Source organism: Hyaena hyaena, unplaced genomic scaffold, assembly GCF_003009895.1.
Source record: "Hyaena hyaena isolate Hyena2069 unplaced genomic scaffold, ASM300989v1 scaffold_230, whole genome shotgun sequence".
Classification (NCBI taxonomy): Eukaryota; Metazoa; Chordata; class Mammalia; order Carnivora; family Hyaenidae; genus Hyaena; species Hyaena hyaena.
The window spans coordinates 764,277-776,357 of NW_024080863.1; the positions used below are offsets into that span (position 1 = coordinate 764,277).

The 12,081-nt window shown below is 42.6% G+C and overlaps 1 protein-coding gene across 2 annotated transcripts in view; it reads left to right on the forward strand.

The window, feature by feature from the left end:
* Window positions 1-6,513: 6,513 nt before the first annotated feature.
* Window positions 6,514-12,081, forward strand: part of ENTPD4 (ectonucleoside triphosphate diphosphohydrolase 4) — a 37,530-nt gene continuing 31,962 nt past the window's right edge. For both annotated transcript variants that reach the window (XM_039243748.1, XM_039243750.1), the window contains exon 1: window positions 6,514-6,712. The gene's annotated coding sequence lies outside the window, so the exon portion shown is untranslated. The remainder of the gene's footprint in view (window positions 6,713-12,081) is intronic.

The following is a 12,081-nucleotide window of genomic DNA, read 5'->3' on the forward strand; positions in this document are numbered from 1 at the left end:
CGAGATGATGTAAAAATAGGGTTTGACCTGCGTCATTCAAGTGGAAAATTCCCCATCCAAGTACAAAAACTGTAAAGAATTTCCTGCTAGGCACCACAAGGCAGTTCAGAATATTGTGAAGAAAGATAAAGCTTATCTCTGGATCACCCACTGCTTTCTCTCCCTTTTCTGTCCCGTCACTTCAGAGATTTTGAAGGGTGGAAAGCAGAGAAGTGACTTACTTGCCCAGCTCTGTCTATAAGGAAAGTAATATCATTCCTTTGCTCATTCATTCGCTAGTCACTTAGCAAACATGTTCGGGTCACCCGCTATGTGCCTAGCACTGTCCTAAACACTCTGAGAGGTATGAATGAGAAGACACGATACCTGACGTCAAAGGGATTGCAGTCGAGTGGGAGAGGGTACTGGAACTAAGACACATATGCAAATAGGTATGATTCAAAGCTAAGAAGGATAATGAGCAAGCTGGATAACAAACTATGAATTCCAAAGATTCTGACAGATGGAACTTTTAGCCTGACTTGAACAAGATGAAATACCCAAGTCCATTCAAGTCAACATTATTGAGCAGTTACTCTAAAAAATACAGCGTGGACTTGAAGTGGGGATGAATTTGGAGACCAGGCAAAAGTAGAATCATTGCAGCAGGAGACGGGTGAAATCTATTTCTGCTGTGGAAGGCAGGGTAGCTAGAGCCTTGGCTCTGCAGGGCATGGGAGAAACACATCAGGGACACACAAAATGTACTTGTTGAATTGAACTCATATATGCTCCAGTCTCAGAATACCCACAGGAATAAGCTAATAGCAAAGACCAATAGCAGTTATAGCAAGTGATGGTGCTGAGTGATAAAGGAGAGAGACTTTCTTGCCTGGAGGTCAGGACAATAACACAACTTCAAAGGAGCAAACCGAAGGATGAATAGATTTTTTCCCTAGGAAAAAAAGGAAAGAGGTAATCATTCCAGTCATGAGAAATGTGTGTAAAGTCACAGAGGCATGAAAATAAAGAACACTCTGGGAACAACCAAGCAGTTAAGCATGTTAGAACCAGGGGATATGTGGAGACGTGTTAAGACTTGGGGCTTAAAAACCTGGAGGGGCCTCAGTCATGACCTTGGGGCCTTATGCTCAGGAGGTAGGCATGAGGCCAACCTGCCAATGATATCTAATCACTCACTGATTCCCAGAGCTGATCCACTATGAATTTCAACTGTAACCTTGAGGTGATAAGGACCAAATGAAGGATGCTGGGGAGAGTGGTATGTTAGCTGGAGTGAGGAAGGAACACAGAAGTGGCGAGACTCAAGGGGCCCGATAAATAACCCTCCTCTCCCTGCCCAAGTCTGAAGGTTTGTGAAATGGAACAAAAACCATATGGAAACCAAAATATCATCCTTTCTGCAGATGAAGTTGATATTGAAGAATGTGGCTTATATTTGTCAGAATAGAATGATTCATGTGTCAATCACAGTGGTCAGGGAACTAAATTGCTCTGCCAAACTACGCCAGAGTCATATGTTCTGACTCTAATGGACTGAGTGGGAGACAGGGATATTCTTTCACAAATTTGAGGTTTACCAAAAACAGAAGAACGGGTCCTGAGCAGCAACCAAGTCTACCCCCTCCTTGTGTGTGTGTGTGCATGTGTATGTGTAATGACTCATATCCCACATGATCCCTTTAGGGTACAGCAGATCATGCTGCTGTGAGGAGAAAAAGTTGAAGGAAACTCTGAATTTTTATTTTGCCTTGAACAAGTCACTTGCTCTTTCTGGATCTCAAGCGCTTCCTCGCCATAGCAAAACACCATAAAATAAGGGTTCTCTTGGCCCATTCCCTGCCTCAGGAATGCTGAGCTTATAAATGAGGTCATGTCTGTCAAATGTTATGATCTCCTTGAAGAAAAACTCTGTACAAGTATATAGAATTATTAGCCAAGTTGCTCAACAACTAGTCTGTGCATGAATGCATTCCGAGGCAAATAGCACCAGGGGAGAACAATAGGACCCATCCTTTCCAAGGCCCACTTGATTCCTTTGTTTCCATGACACCCACAACAGCTCACAGTTACCTGCTCTGAACATCCACAGCGCTGGGAGGGATAGTTTAGCCAATTTGGTTAAAACATTTAAAGATCAAAGCCAGCAGGATTCCAAGCAATTGCCATGTGAGAGGATTTTTTTTCAAGAAGATAATTTAAAAGAAATCCTGTTTGGGTTTAAAGACTGATGGTTAAATACTGAGCCATTCATCAAGGTTCCCATGTGCACAGTTTGAAAGCAATCCAGAGTTCAATGAAAAAAGGAAAGGGCTCTTTTATGTTTGAGTTCATAAGGAGGAGGAGGGAGAATCAGAGGACCTGTTTCTAGTCTTCTCTTTTGCCTCTTAGAAATTATGGATTTGAGACTGAGAAGGACCTTAGGGGCCAGCCTACCACCTCCCGTCTACCTTTTTAAAATAACGTATAGCTGGTGAGGACCAATGAGGTAAACGAAATTTTCTGAATGTGCACAGTCAATTGGCAACAAAGCAAGCAAGGACTAGGGCTCAAGTGCCTACCTCCCAGTTTGGTATTCTTCACATTCAATTATCCCATCTCCCAGGTTTAGAAGCTTGTGCAAGCCACATTGCCTCTGGGAGCCCAGCTGTCTCATCTATAAAATGTAAACAGATCCTAAACTGATAAAAGTAAGGCAGCTGGGAGACAGGACCTCTGGAGGGCCCTCCTAGTTTTTAACCAACCAGTCCACAAGTCTCTTTAAAGACCTATCAGCAAGTAATGGAGTATCCAGCCCAAACGAAATCAGGAGGTAGATCCAGTAGCTGGTGTTAGTTCAGTGGTTTCATGACGCCATGACCGACCCACGCAACTCTTCCTATTTAATCATGTTTCGTATGGCCTTCTTATCCTTATTACTGTTGCCTCATGGTTGCAAGGTGGCTTCTGCAGTCCAGATTTCACACTTTTTCAAACTTTCATTTAAATACCTTTAAAATACCAAACAAGTAATGAGATACTTTGTTCTCACAGCCATGTTAGCTACAGTTCTTCTATGTAGTTCCCTATCAAACTGAAGAAGGAAGGTCATTTCCTTTACAGATGATGAGAGCTTTTTGGTTTAAATCATGAATGAGTGCTCAATGCTGTCAAATATTTTTTATATATTGATTAAGATCATGCAATCCTACACATTGTCTTCTTTATACTATTTATATAGTGGATCACATCGATTGAGTTTAAAATGTTGAACCAACCTTGCATTTCTTAAAGAAATTCCACTTGGTTAAGCTGTTTTACTCTTTCTAGATATTGCTGGCTTTGATTTGCCAATGTTCTGTTAGAATTTTTGCATCTGTGTTCATAAAAGATAATGATGTGTAACTTTCTTTTTTATTTCTTGGTATCAAGATCATTTTGACCCTCCTCCTCTATTTCTCTGACTTTATGTAAGATTGGTATAATTGCTTGCTTTCCTTCTTTCTTTCTTTCTTTCTTTCTTTCTTTCTTTCTTTCTTTCTTTCTTCCTTCCTTCCTTCCTTCCTTCCTTCCTCCCTCCCTCCCTCCCTCCTTTCTTTCTCTTCCTTCCTTCCTTCCTTCCTTCCTTTCTCTCTTTCTTTCTTTCTTTCTTTCTTTCTTTCTTTCTTTCTTTCTTTCTTTCTTTCTTTCCCTCTTTCTTTCTAAGCTTCAGGCCCAGAGCAGAGCCCAATGTGGGACCTGAATTCATGACCCTGAGATCAAGAACTGAGCTGAGATCAAGAGTCCAACACTCAACTGACTGAGCCACCCAGGCATCCTGATATAATTTCTCTCTTAAAAAGTTGATAAAATTTGCTTTTCTTGCCCTAATTCCTTTTTTTTAAAAGATTTATTTTTGAGAGAAAGCACAAGTGGGGAAGGGGCAGAGAGAGGGGGGGCAGAAGACCAGAAGCTGGCTCTGTGCTGAGAGCAGCAAGATCAATGTGGGGTACACTCACAAGCTGTGATATCATGATCTGAGCCAAAGTTGGATGTTCAACCAAATGAACCACCCAGGTGTCCCTTCTTACCCTAACTTCTTGAGATGAAGCTTTAGATAACAGATACCAAATATTTTTTCATTACTAAAATAAACTTTTCAAGGTGTAAATTTCTCAGAGGGTGCTACTTCAGCTGTACTCCATGCGTTTTGATGTATTTTCAGTATCATTCTATTTGAAGTGTTTTCTAATGAACTAGAACCGTGCCTGGAGTAAAGTACTCAGTATTATCGCCTACTAGCTTAGTTTTTTGTTTCTTTTGTTAATAAGTGAGAATAAATTGATGGATCACTCTGACAGTTGTGTTCCTTCTTCCTTCTGAGACTCTTTGCTGGTTCCACTGGACGACTTCTTCATATAGACCCAGAACTCATCCTTCTTCTAGTTGATTCCAATTCATCTTGCAGGCGTAACCTCAGACACCACTTCTTTGAAGTGGTCTCCCCTGACAACCTAGACTGGGATGGTCATCTCATGTACTGGCTAAATGGTGTCCCCCCAAAGTTCACATCCACCCAGAATCTGTGAATGTGACCTTATTTGGAAATAGAATCTCTGCAAATGTAATTAAGAAGACATCATATTGGATTATGTTGGGCCCTAAATTCATTATGACCAGTATCCTTAAAGGCAGAGGGATATTTGGATGCATGGGAGAACACCACGTAATGTGTTCCAAGTTGTTGTTTCCAAGTTTGTACTTGACAAAAGTAATAGTGTAGATTTTTCCAGGGCTCTCATTTTTAAAAACATTTTAAAGTGGCTATGCTGGCTAATCACTTCCTATCCTTGGACAGCAGTGTCTTCACCTGTTTAAAAAAAAAAAAAAAAAGAGGAAAAGGGGAACAGAAGCTGTGATTCTCAATGTCTCTTCCAGTTCTGTGACTTCAAGGTAGTTTTTTGTCAAGCTAGAGAGAATGGCCTTGAGCTAAATACAAGGTCATGGGGTCAATCTCAGGAAATGGTGTTCACCCTACTATTTCTCCTCAGAACCATTGTGTATGGAGCGGGGGGGGGGGGGGGGGGCGGGGGGGGGGGGGCTTCCATCTCTCAAGAACAGGCTCTACTACCTAACTTTTGGCAAGGATGAAATCCTGGACCTTGAGAGAACCACTGGATGAATGTGAGCCTTAGTTTTCCCACCTGTAAAACAAGGATAGCTATTTACTTCACTTAGCGTAATACTCTCTAGCTCCACCCACTTTGTTGCAAGTGGCAAGATTTCATTCTTCTTTTGTAGCTGAGTAATATTCCATTGTATATATACCACATCTTCCTTATCCATTTATCAGTCAATGGACACTTGGGCCATTTCTGGGGTTTGGCTATTATAGATAACGCTGCTATAAACACTGGGGTACATGTATCCATTTGAATTAGAATTTTTGTATTCTTTGCGTAAATAGCTGGTATTGCGATTGCTGGATCAGGGTGGTTCTATTTTTAACTTTTTGAGGAACATCCACAGTGTTTTCGGAGTGGCTGCACTGTTTACATTCCCACCAACAATACACGAGGGTTCCTTTTTCTCCACATCCCACCGACACCTGTTGTTTCTTGTGTTGTTGATTTTAGCCATTCTGACAGGTGTGAGGTGGCATCTCATTGTGGTTTTGATTTGTATTTCCCTGATGGTGAATGATGTTGAGCATCTTTTCATATGTCTGTTGACCACCTGGATGTCTTCTTTGGAAAACATGTCTATTCATGTCTTATGCCCATTTTTGAACTGGATTATTCATTTTTGGAGTATCAAGCTTTATAAGTTCTTTATAGACTTTGGATACTAACCCTTTATCAGCTATGTATTTTCAAGTAGCTTCTCCCATTCCAAAGGTTGTCTTTTAGTTTTATTATTTCCTTAGCTGCAGAAACTTTTTCTTTTGATAAAGTCCCAATAGATTACTTTTGCTTTTATTTTCCTTGCCACAGGAGACATATCTAGTGAGAAGTTGCCATGGCTGATGTCAAAGATGTTATGTCCTGTCTTCTCTCCTGGGATTTTAATAGTTGAATCACTAAACGGTACACCAGAAGCTAGTATTACACTGCATCTTAACTAACTAGAATTTATATAAAAAACTTAAACACAAAAACCAGTGTAACTACTGGTAAAGTTGTAAACATATCAAGAGTTGAGCAAGAATGGCTAGTTTTTGTTAGATTTTTCAAATGTTACTACTTTCCATGATCTTCGGCGGCACCAAGGAAAGATAACCTGGTATCACAAGCACGTTGCAGCTTACTGACTACCAGACTGGCTCCGACCGACCAGCGGTAGCCAAGCCACACTACCGTTACTTCTGTGACATCACTGTCACTTTCTGCATTCTCTGAGTGGAGCTGCCCGCTGGTCTTCACCCTGAGAACGGCTCTGCACTCCACGCCAATCATCCGGGCGCAGGCCCCGCCCCGGCGCAGCCCCACCCCCTGCCCCGTCCTTCCCCCCCCAGCCCCCCACCGCCACGGCGTGCGCGCCCCCGGAGCGGGCGGTGACGCGCACGGGCAGGCGCCAGGCGGCGGTGCGGCTCCCGGAAAGGAACGGATCTTCCAGGAAGCCGGGTTTGTGTTGCCGCCGCCGCCGCCGCCGCCGTCGCCGGCGTCGCCACCGCTCTGCGGTGGCCGTGATGCGCTTAGCTCTCAGCTTCCGGCTGCCGGGAGCCCCGGCCGCCAAATCGGGCGCCGCCGAGCAGGTGAGGCGGCCTTCCCGGCGCGGGCGAGGGGAGGGCGAGAAGCGGCCGGCGGAGGTGGGACGGTTGGAGCGTGGGACGCGGCGGGGCGGCGAGGGCCGCGGACGAGCCCCGGTGCCCCGCGAGCCCTCCCCGCGCCTGCCAGCGGTCTTCACGTCCGCGCCGCCGCCGCCACCCGGGCCGCGCGGCCACATCCGGGCGCCCCAGCTGTCAGCCCCCGTGACCCCGGGCGGCAGGTGCTGTCCCCCAGCCCCTGGCAAGAGAAACCTGGCAGTCGGGCTGTCGCGCCGGCTCCGGTGACCACGCTGGATTTTCCTTCCCTCTCTGACACGTAGTGTGGGCGGATCTGGTCCCCAGTGGCGAGGGACCTGGCCGGGGAGAGGGGATGCTGCACCGACTGGTTCTTGCTGGTCGCCTTTCCCAATATTGGTACTTTTCAGCCTCGGTTTTGCTTTGCTCTGCTTTTACTTTTATGCTTTAGATTGCTCCTTGGAAAAATGGAACGAATTGGGCAATAAAGTGATAGAGCAGTGTTTCTCAAAGTTGAGTAATGTCCCTTTTAAAGGGACAGTTCTCATTCTCTACACTATGTCCCAGAACTCACAGGGGAACCCAGACCCCAGTTAGGGAACACTGGTGCTTTCAGAGAACATTAATCACTGTTAGCAAAGAGAAGAGATGCTTTGGAGTTCGGGAACTTCCGTGCTAGAAGATGAACTAGAAGTTATTGGAGAATTCTAAATTAGAGACTCAAATCCCTAGTTTAATTTCACACTGCAGCATTTACTGTGCTCTGCTTTGTGTAATGGACTTTTTCCAACCTTGGAGAGGCCTTAAAAGAATCCTATTTTTTGTGTTATCTTGTATTTGATGTTATTTTTGTCTTCATACACGTTTTTTTCAGTTTGACACACTAGCAGAATTCTAGAATGGAGTCCTAATTTGTACTAGTGGTTTAATTCTCTCTGTTTATGTTAACATTGGTTAATCACTTGTGTTTGTTACATATTGAATCTATGTTTACATTCTTCCATATGTAAAGGCAATGCCTGATCTCAACCCTTGTGCCAGTAGTCTACAGAGAAGAAACAAGAATAAAGGTTGATTTAAGGCTGTATATTTTGTACATATTTATTCAGCCTGTTTATTTAAAATAGCTACACTTGGGACGCCTGGCTAGCTCATTTGGTAGAGTATGTGACTCTTGATCTTGGGGTTGTGAATTCAAGCCTCATGTTGGGTGTGAAGCCAGTAAAGCTAAAAAAATCAATAAAAATAAAACCGCCTACTCTTGAATAAAAAGAAGATATCAGAGTGTGGGAAAACATGAGACAGTAAAACAGGTTAAATCTTGGCAAAGAAAAGTATTGACCTGAGCTTTGAAAGCAGTGTAGCCCTGACAGCAAGACATACTAGAAGTGATCTTTGTAAAGACCAGCGGCAAGAATGAGAAGACTGCATGTGGAAAACAAGAGACCCCACTTCCTAGAGCAGAGAGATGTTCTCTGGGGCTGAAGAGAGAACAAGTGGATAAAGTAAAATGGGACCAGTTGATGGATGTTAAGGTTTCAGATGCCACCCAGGCAATTTGGTGTTGACCCGTAGGCTCCAGAACTTTCTTGAGCTGATCATAGTTTGAATGTAGCATTTTACACAGAGGTGTTTCTGAAGTGTTGTGTTCATAGCAGAGCAGAAGGTAGGGGACCTGCCTAGAATCCATCTTGGGGGTAGTAATGTCTGCTGTGGTTCTTTTAGATATGTGGACTAAATGTGACATTTGAAAAAGAATTGACAGGACCCAATAAATGGTATAATAGGTAGAAGAGAAGTAGGATTCAAAGTTAAGAACCAGGTAACTCCAGTCATGGTGATCCCCCTTGTAGGCCTGGAGAATTTGGAAGGTGGTATTCGTTTCTGCCAAGAGATCATAACCCCAGACTTGGACTAAATGAGTTGCAGTAGCAGGGTGGCAGTAAGCTAGGGATGCGGACTTGAAACTTGAGGAAAATCAGAGTCGGAGATTTCAGAAACTGCAGAGGTGACGCAGGAAGAGTGTGACTACAAAAAACGTCATTTAAAATAGGGACCGGGGGCACCTGGGAGGCTCAGTTGGTTAAGCATCTGACTCTTGGTTTCGACTCATCAGCGTGGAGCCTGCTTGGGATTCTCTCTCTGCCCCTCCCCATCCCCCACCTCTCTCTCTCTCTCTGTCTCTCAAAATAAACAAATAAACATTTTTAAAAAAATAAAATAGTTTGGGGTACCTCGGTGGCTCTCTCGGTTAATCATCCAACTTTGGCTCAGGCCATGATCTCGCGGTTTGTGGGTTCGAGCCCCGCATCAGGCTCTCCCCTAATGGCTCAGAGCCTGAAGCCTGCTTCGGATTCTGTGTCTCCCTCTCTCTGTCTGTTCCTCCCCAGATTGTGCTCTCTCCCTCTGTGTCAAAAATGAATAAACATTTTAAGAGATAAATAAATAAGTAAAATAAAATAGGGACCAGAATTTTGCAGAGAATTTTGTATGAAGTAGGAAGAGGTTTGATTAGGACTTGTTATTGAAAAATAAAATTAAAAAAAATATGGAAGGAAATGTAGATCATAAGTGCAACTACATGCATTCTTCTTAAAGAAAGAATTGAGATATTTTGATGTCTTCTTCCCCAAGACTGCGTCAGGCACAGCATCCTGTGCTTCGCTTCAGCTTCTCACTCTCTCAGGACCGTAGATTCCTCCAAGTCCTGCCCACGTGTTTTTGGGCCCCCTTGATTGTTCAGGGTCCACTTGTAATCAATCCTGTGATATTTGTATGTTCTTTCCACCATGTCATCTTACCTTTTCTTACTCGGAGGCCTAGCTCTTCGGAGTTTCATTTGTCTGTGATTTTGTTTGCCTGTGATTTGAGAATTTGCTAAGGTCTGTTTCGTTGCATGCTGCGTTTTTCACCAGGGGAGCCATTTCACTTTGTAACTGATTAATACTGTTTTCGCTGTTTTCCTTAGGACTAACAGTGAGAAACTGACAGACATTGGACCATGACCCCATGGGCTTCTCCCCACTAAAGAATGTTCAACTCAGGAGGGCCCTACTTAACTGAAATCATGAGTTAATGCATCTCTCTGGTGGTAGGTCTAACACAAGTTAGGTCTTTTAAAAACGTGGCAGTTTTACATAATATTAGAGTTTGCCCTCCTAAACTCAGGTGCCAAGATTTTTAGCCACCAATACAATTGGAGTTTACATTTCGAGATCAAGTTACCATATTGTTGACTGATGGATAATATTTGGCCATACTTTTGTCCTAAATAAAAGTAATTACTTCAGCAGTTTATAAACTGTCCTATTTTCCTCTGTCTTTAAGCACAAATTTTGTCAGAAAAATATCCATTTATCCTTTTTGTCAAAATCATCACATATCTCAAAAAAAAGTTCTAAGACAAACATCAGATTAAATAACATATACTAAGCTTGCTATGATCATTCTAATTTTTTATTAGATTTTTTATTCTAATTTTTTATTAATTCTAATGTCTGTTTTTTGAGAGAGAGAGAGAGTGCAAGTAGGGGAGGAGCAGAGAGACAGGGAGACACAGAATCTGAAGTAGGCTCCAGCTCTGAGGTGTCAGCACAGAGCCCAATGCGGGGCTCGAACTGAAGCAGTGAAATCATGACCTGAGCGGAAGTTGGATGCTTAACCAACTGAGCCACCCAGGCACCCCAAGTTGGCTATGATCATTCTACACAGTGCACCTTCTCCTTTGAAACGTGTTCTTTTCTCATCTCCCATCGAAAGCATACCTCTCTCCTCCAAGAATCTTTTCAGGTTCCCTAGCCTCCATTGTGCTCTTCTCTGAACTGTTTATAGCAAGAGTCCGGATAATTTAACATTGCCTTCTGTTACTCTCTTGATTATTTTGTGAGTATTAGAATTTTCTCTGTAACCAGTCTACAGACTCCTTGTAGTCTGGAGCCAGGTCTGTTACTACTCCTCTGTGCGCTTCTTATGCCCTCCCAGTTCTCATCATTGAACCATTAAAGGTCTTTCTTCCCCCTAGGACCTTGACTTTAAGCTATTAACTAGAACATTCTTTCCTCTTGTTCTTAGTTCAGCTATCCCATAATAATCGATTTTAAAAAATGTTCAGATTGGAATTCCTGTATCATGGTTTTTAAGATAAACAGAAGAGGATTTGATGCTGAAAACTGGAGAGATCAGTCAAAGGAAGCTTGATAAAAATAGTTCTGTTTTCTTTTCTGATGATAAAATTAATATATGCCCTTTAAGAAATAAAGGCAAGCCTAGGGAAGAAAATAGATGATCCATTATCTCACTAGTTAGCAGTAACCAACCACTGTCAACATTTTGGTTTCTGTCCTATTCTCCCTCTTCTCCCGTATGTGTGATGTGATTTTTCACTTAATATATAGTGGGTGTCTTTCCATGTCAATAAATACAGATTGGCATCATCACTTTTAATAGTCACATCACGTGCTACTGTGTAATGGACCATGTGTAATCTACCCCACCCCCTCCATGCACATTAGTAACAGTGCTTTGCTGTTGTACCCAATACTGTCATGAACGTTACACATATTTTAGTGGATTTACCTTGTGATTTCCCAAGGTTGAATTTCTGTAAGTGTCAGACTTTAATCTCCACCAGTCTGATAGTGGTACAATCTTGTTCTTATTTATGTTTCTCTAAATACTAATGAAGTTACGTTATATCAGCCATTCGTATTTCTTATTTGGTTAATTTCCAATTATCCTTGCTCATTTTTCTAATTCAATATTTCTCTTATTAGAAGAACATTTTATATATAAGCGATAGTACCTTTTTCATGTATGTGACAAGTAATTTTCCCAAGCTTTGTGTATTTGGGAAGGGATTTTTTAAAGCACTCCTAAGTCTTAAACCCATATGGTGTATTTTCTTAGATTTATGATATAAGACATTGATGTCAATTGTAGAAAAAGCCTTACATATTCTGAGATTGGGTACACTGTCATCGTAACATTTTTATGCATATTTTTAACTTTAAATTTTTCTTGGGGTGCGTGGGTGCCTCAGTTGGTTAAGCATCCAACTCTTGGTTTCCACTCAGGTCAAGTTCTCATGGTTCATGAGTTTGAGCCCCATGTTGGGCTCTGTGCTGGCAGCGGGGATCCTGCTTGGGATCCTCTCCCTCCCTCTCTCTGTGCCCCTCCCCTGCTCACTTGTTCACTCTCTGAAAATAAAGAAATAAACTTTAAGTGTTTGAACCATTGGAATTCTCATAGAAGTTGTGATATAGTAACCTTTTTGTCAAGTAGGCATTATTACTACTTTTTACTCTCTATCTGGGGGCATGCGCACATGTTATCCCCTCTACCAT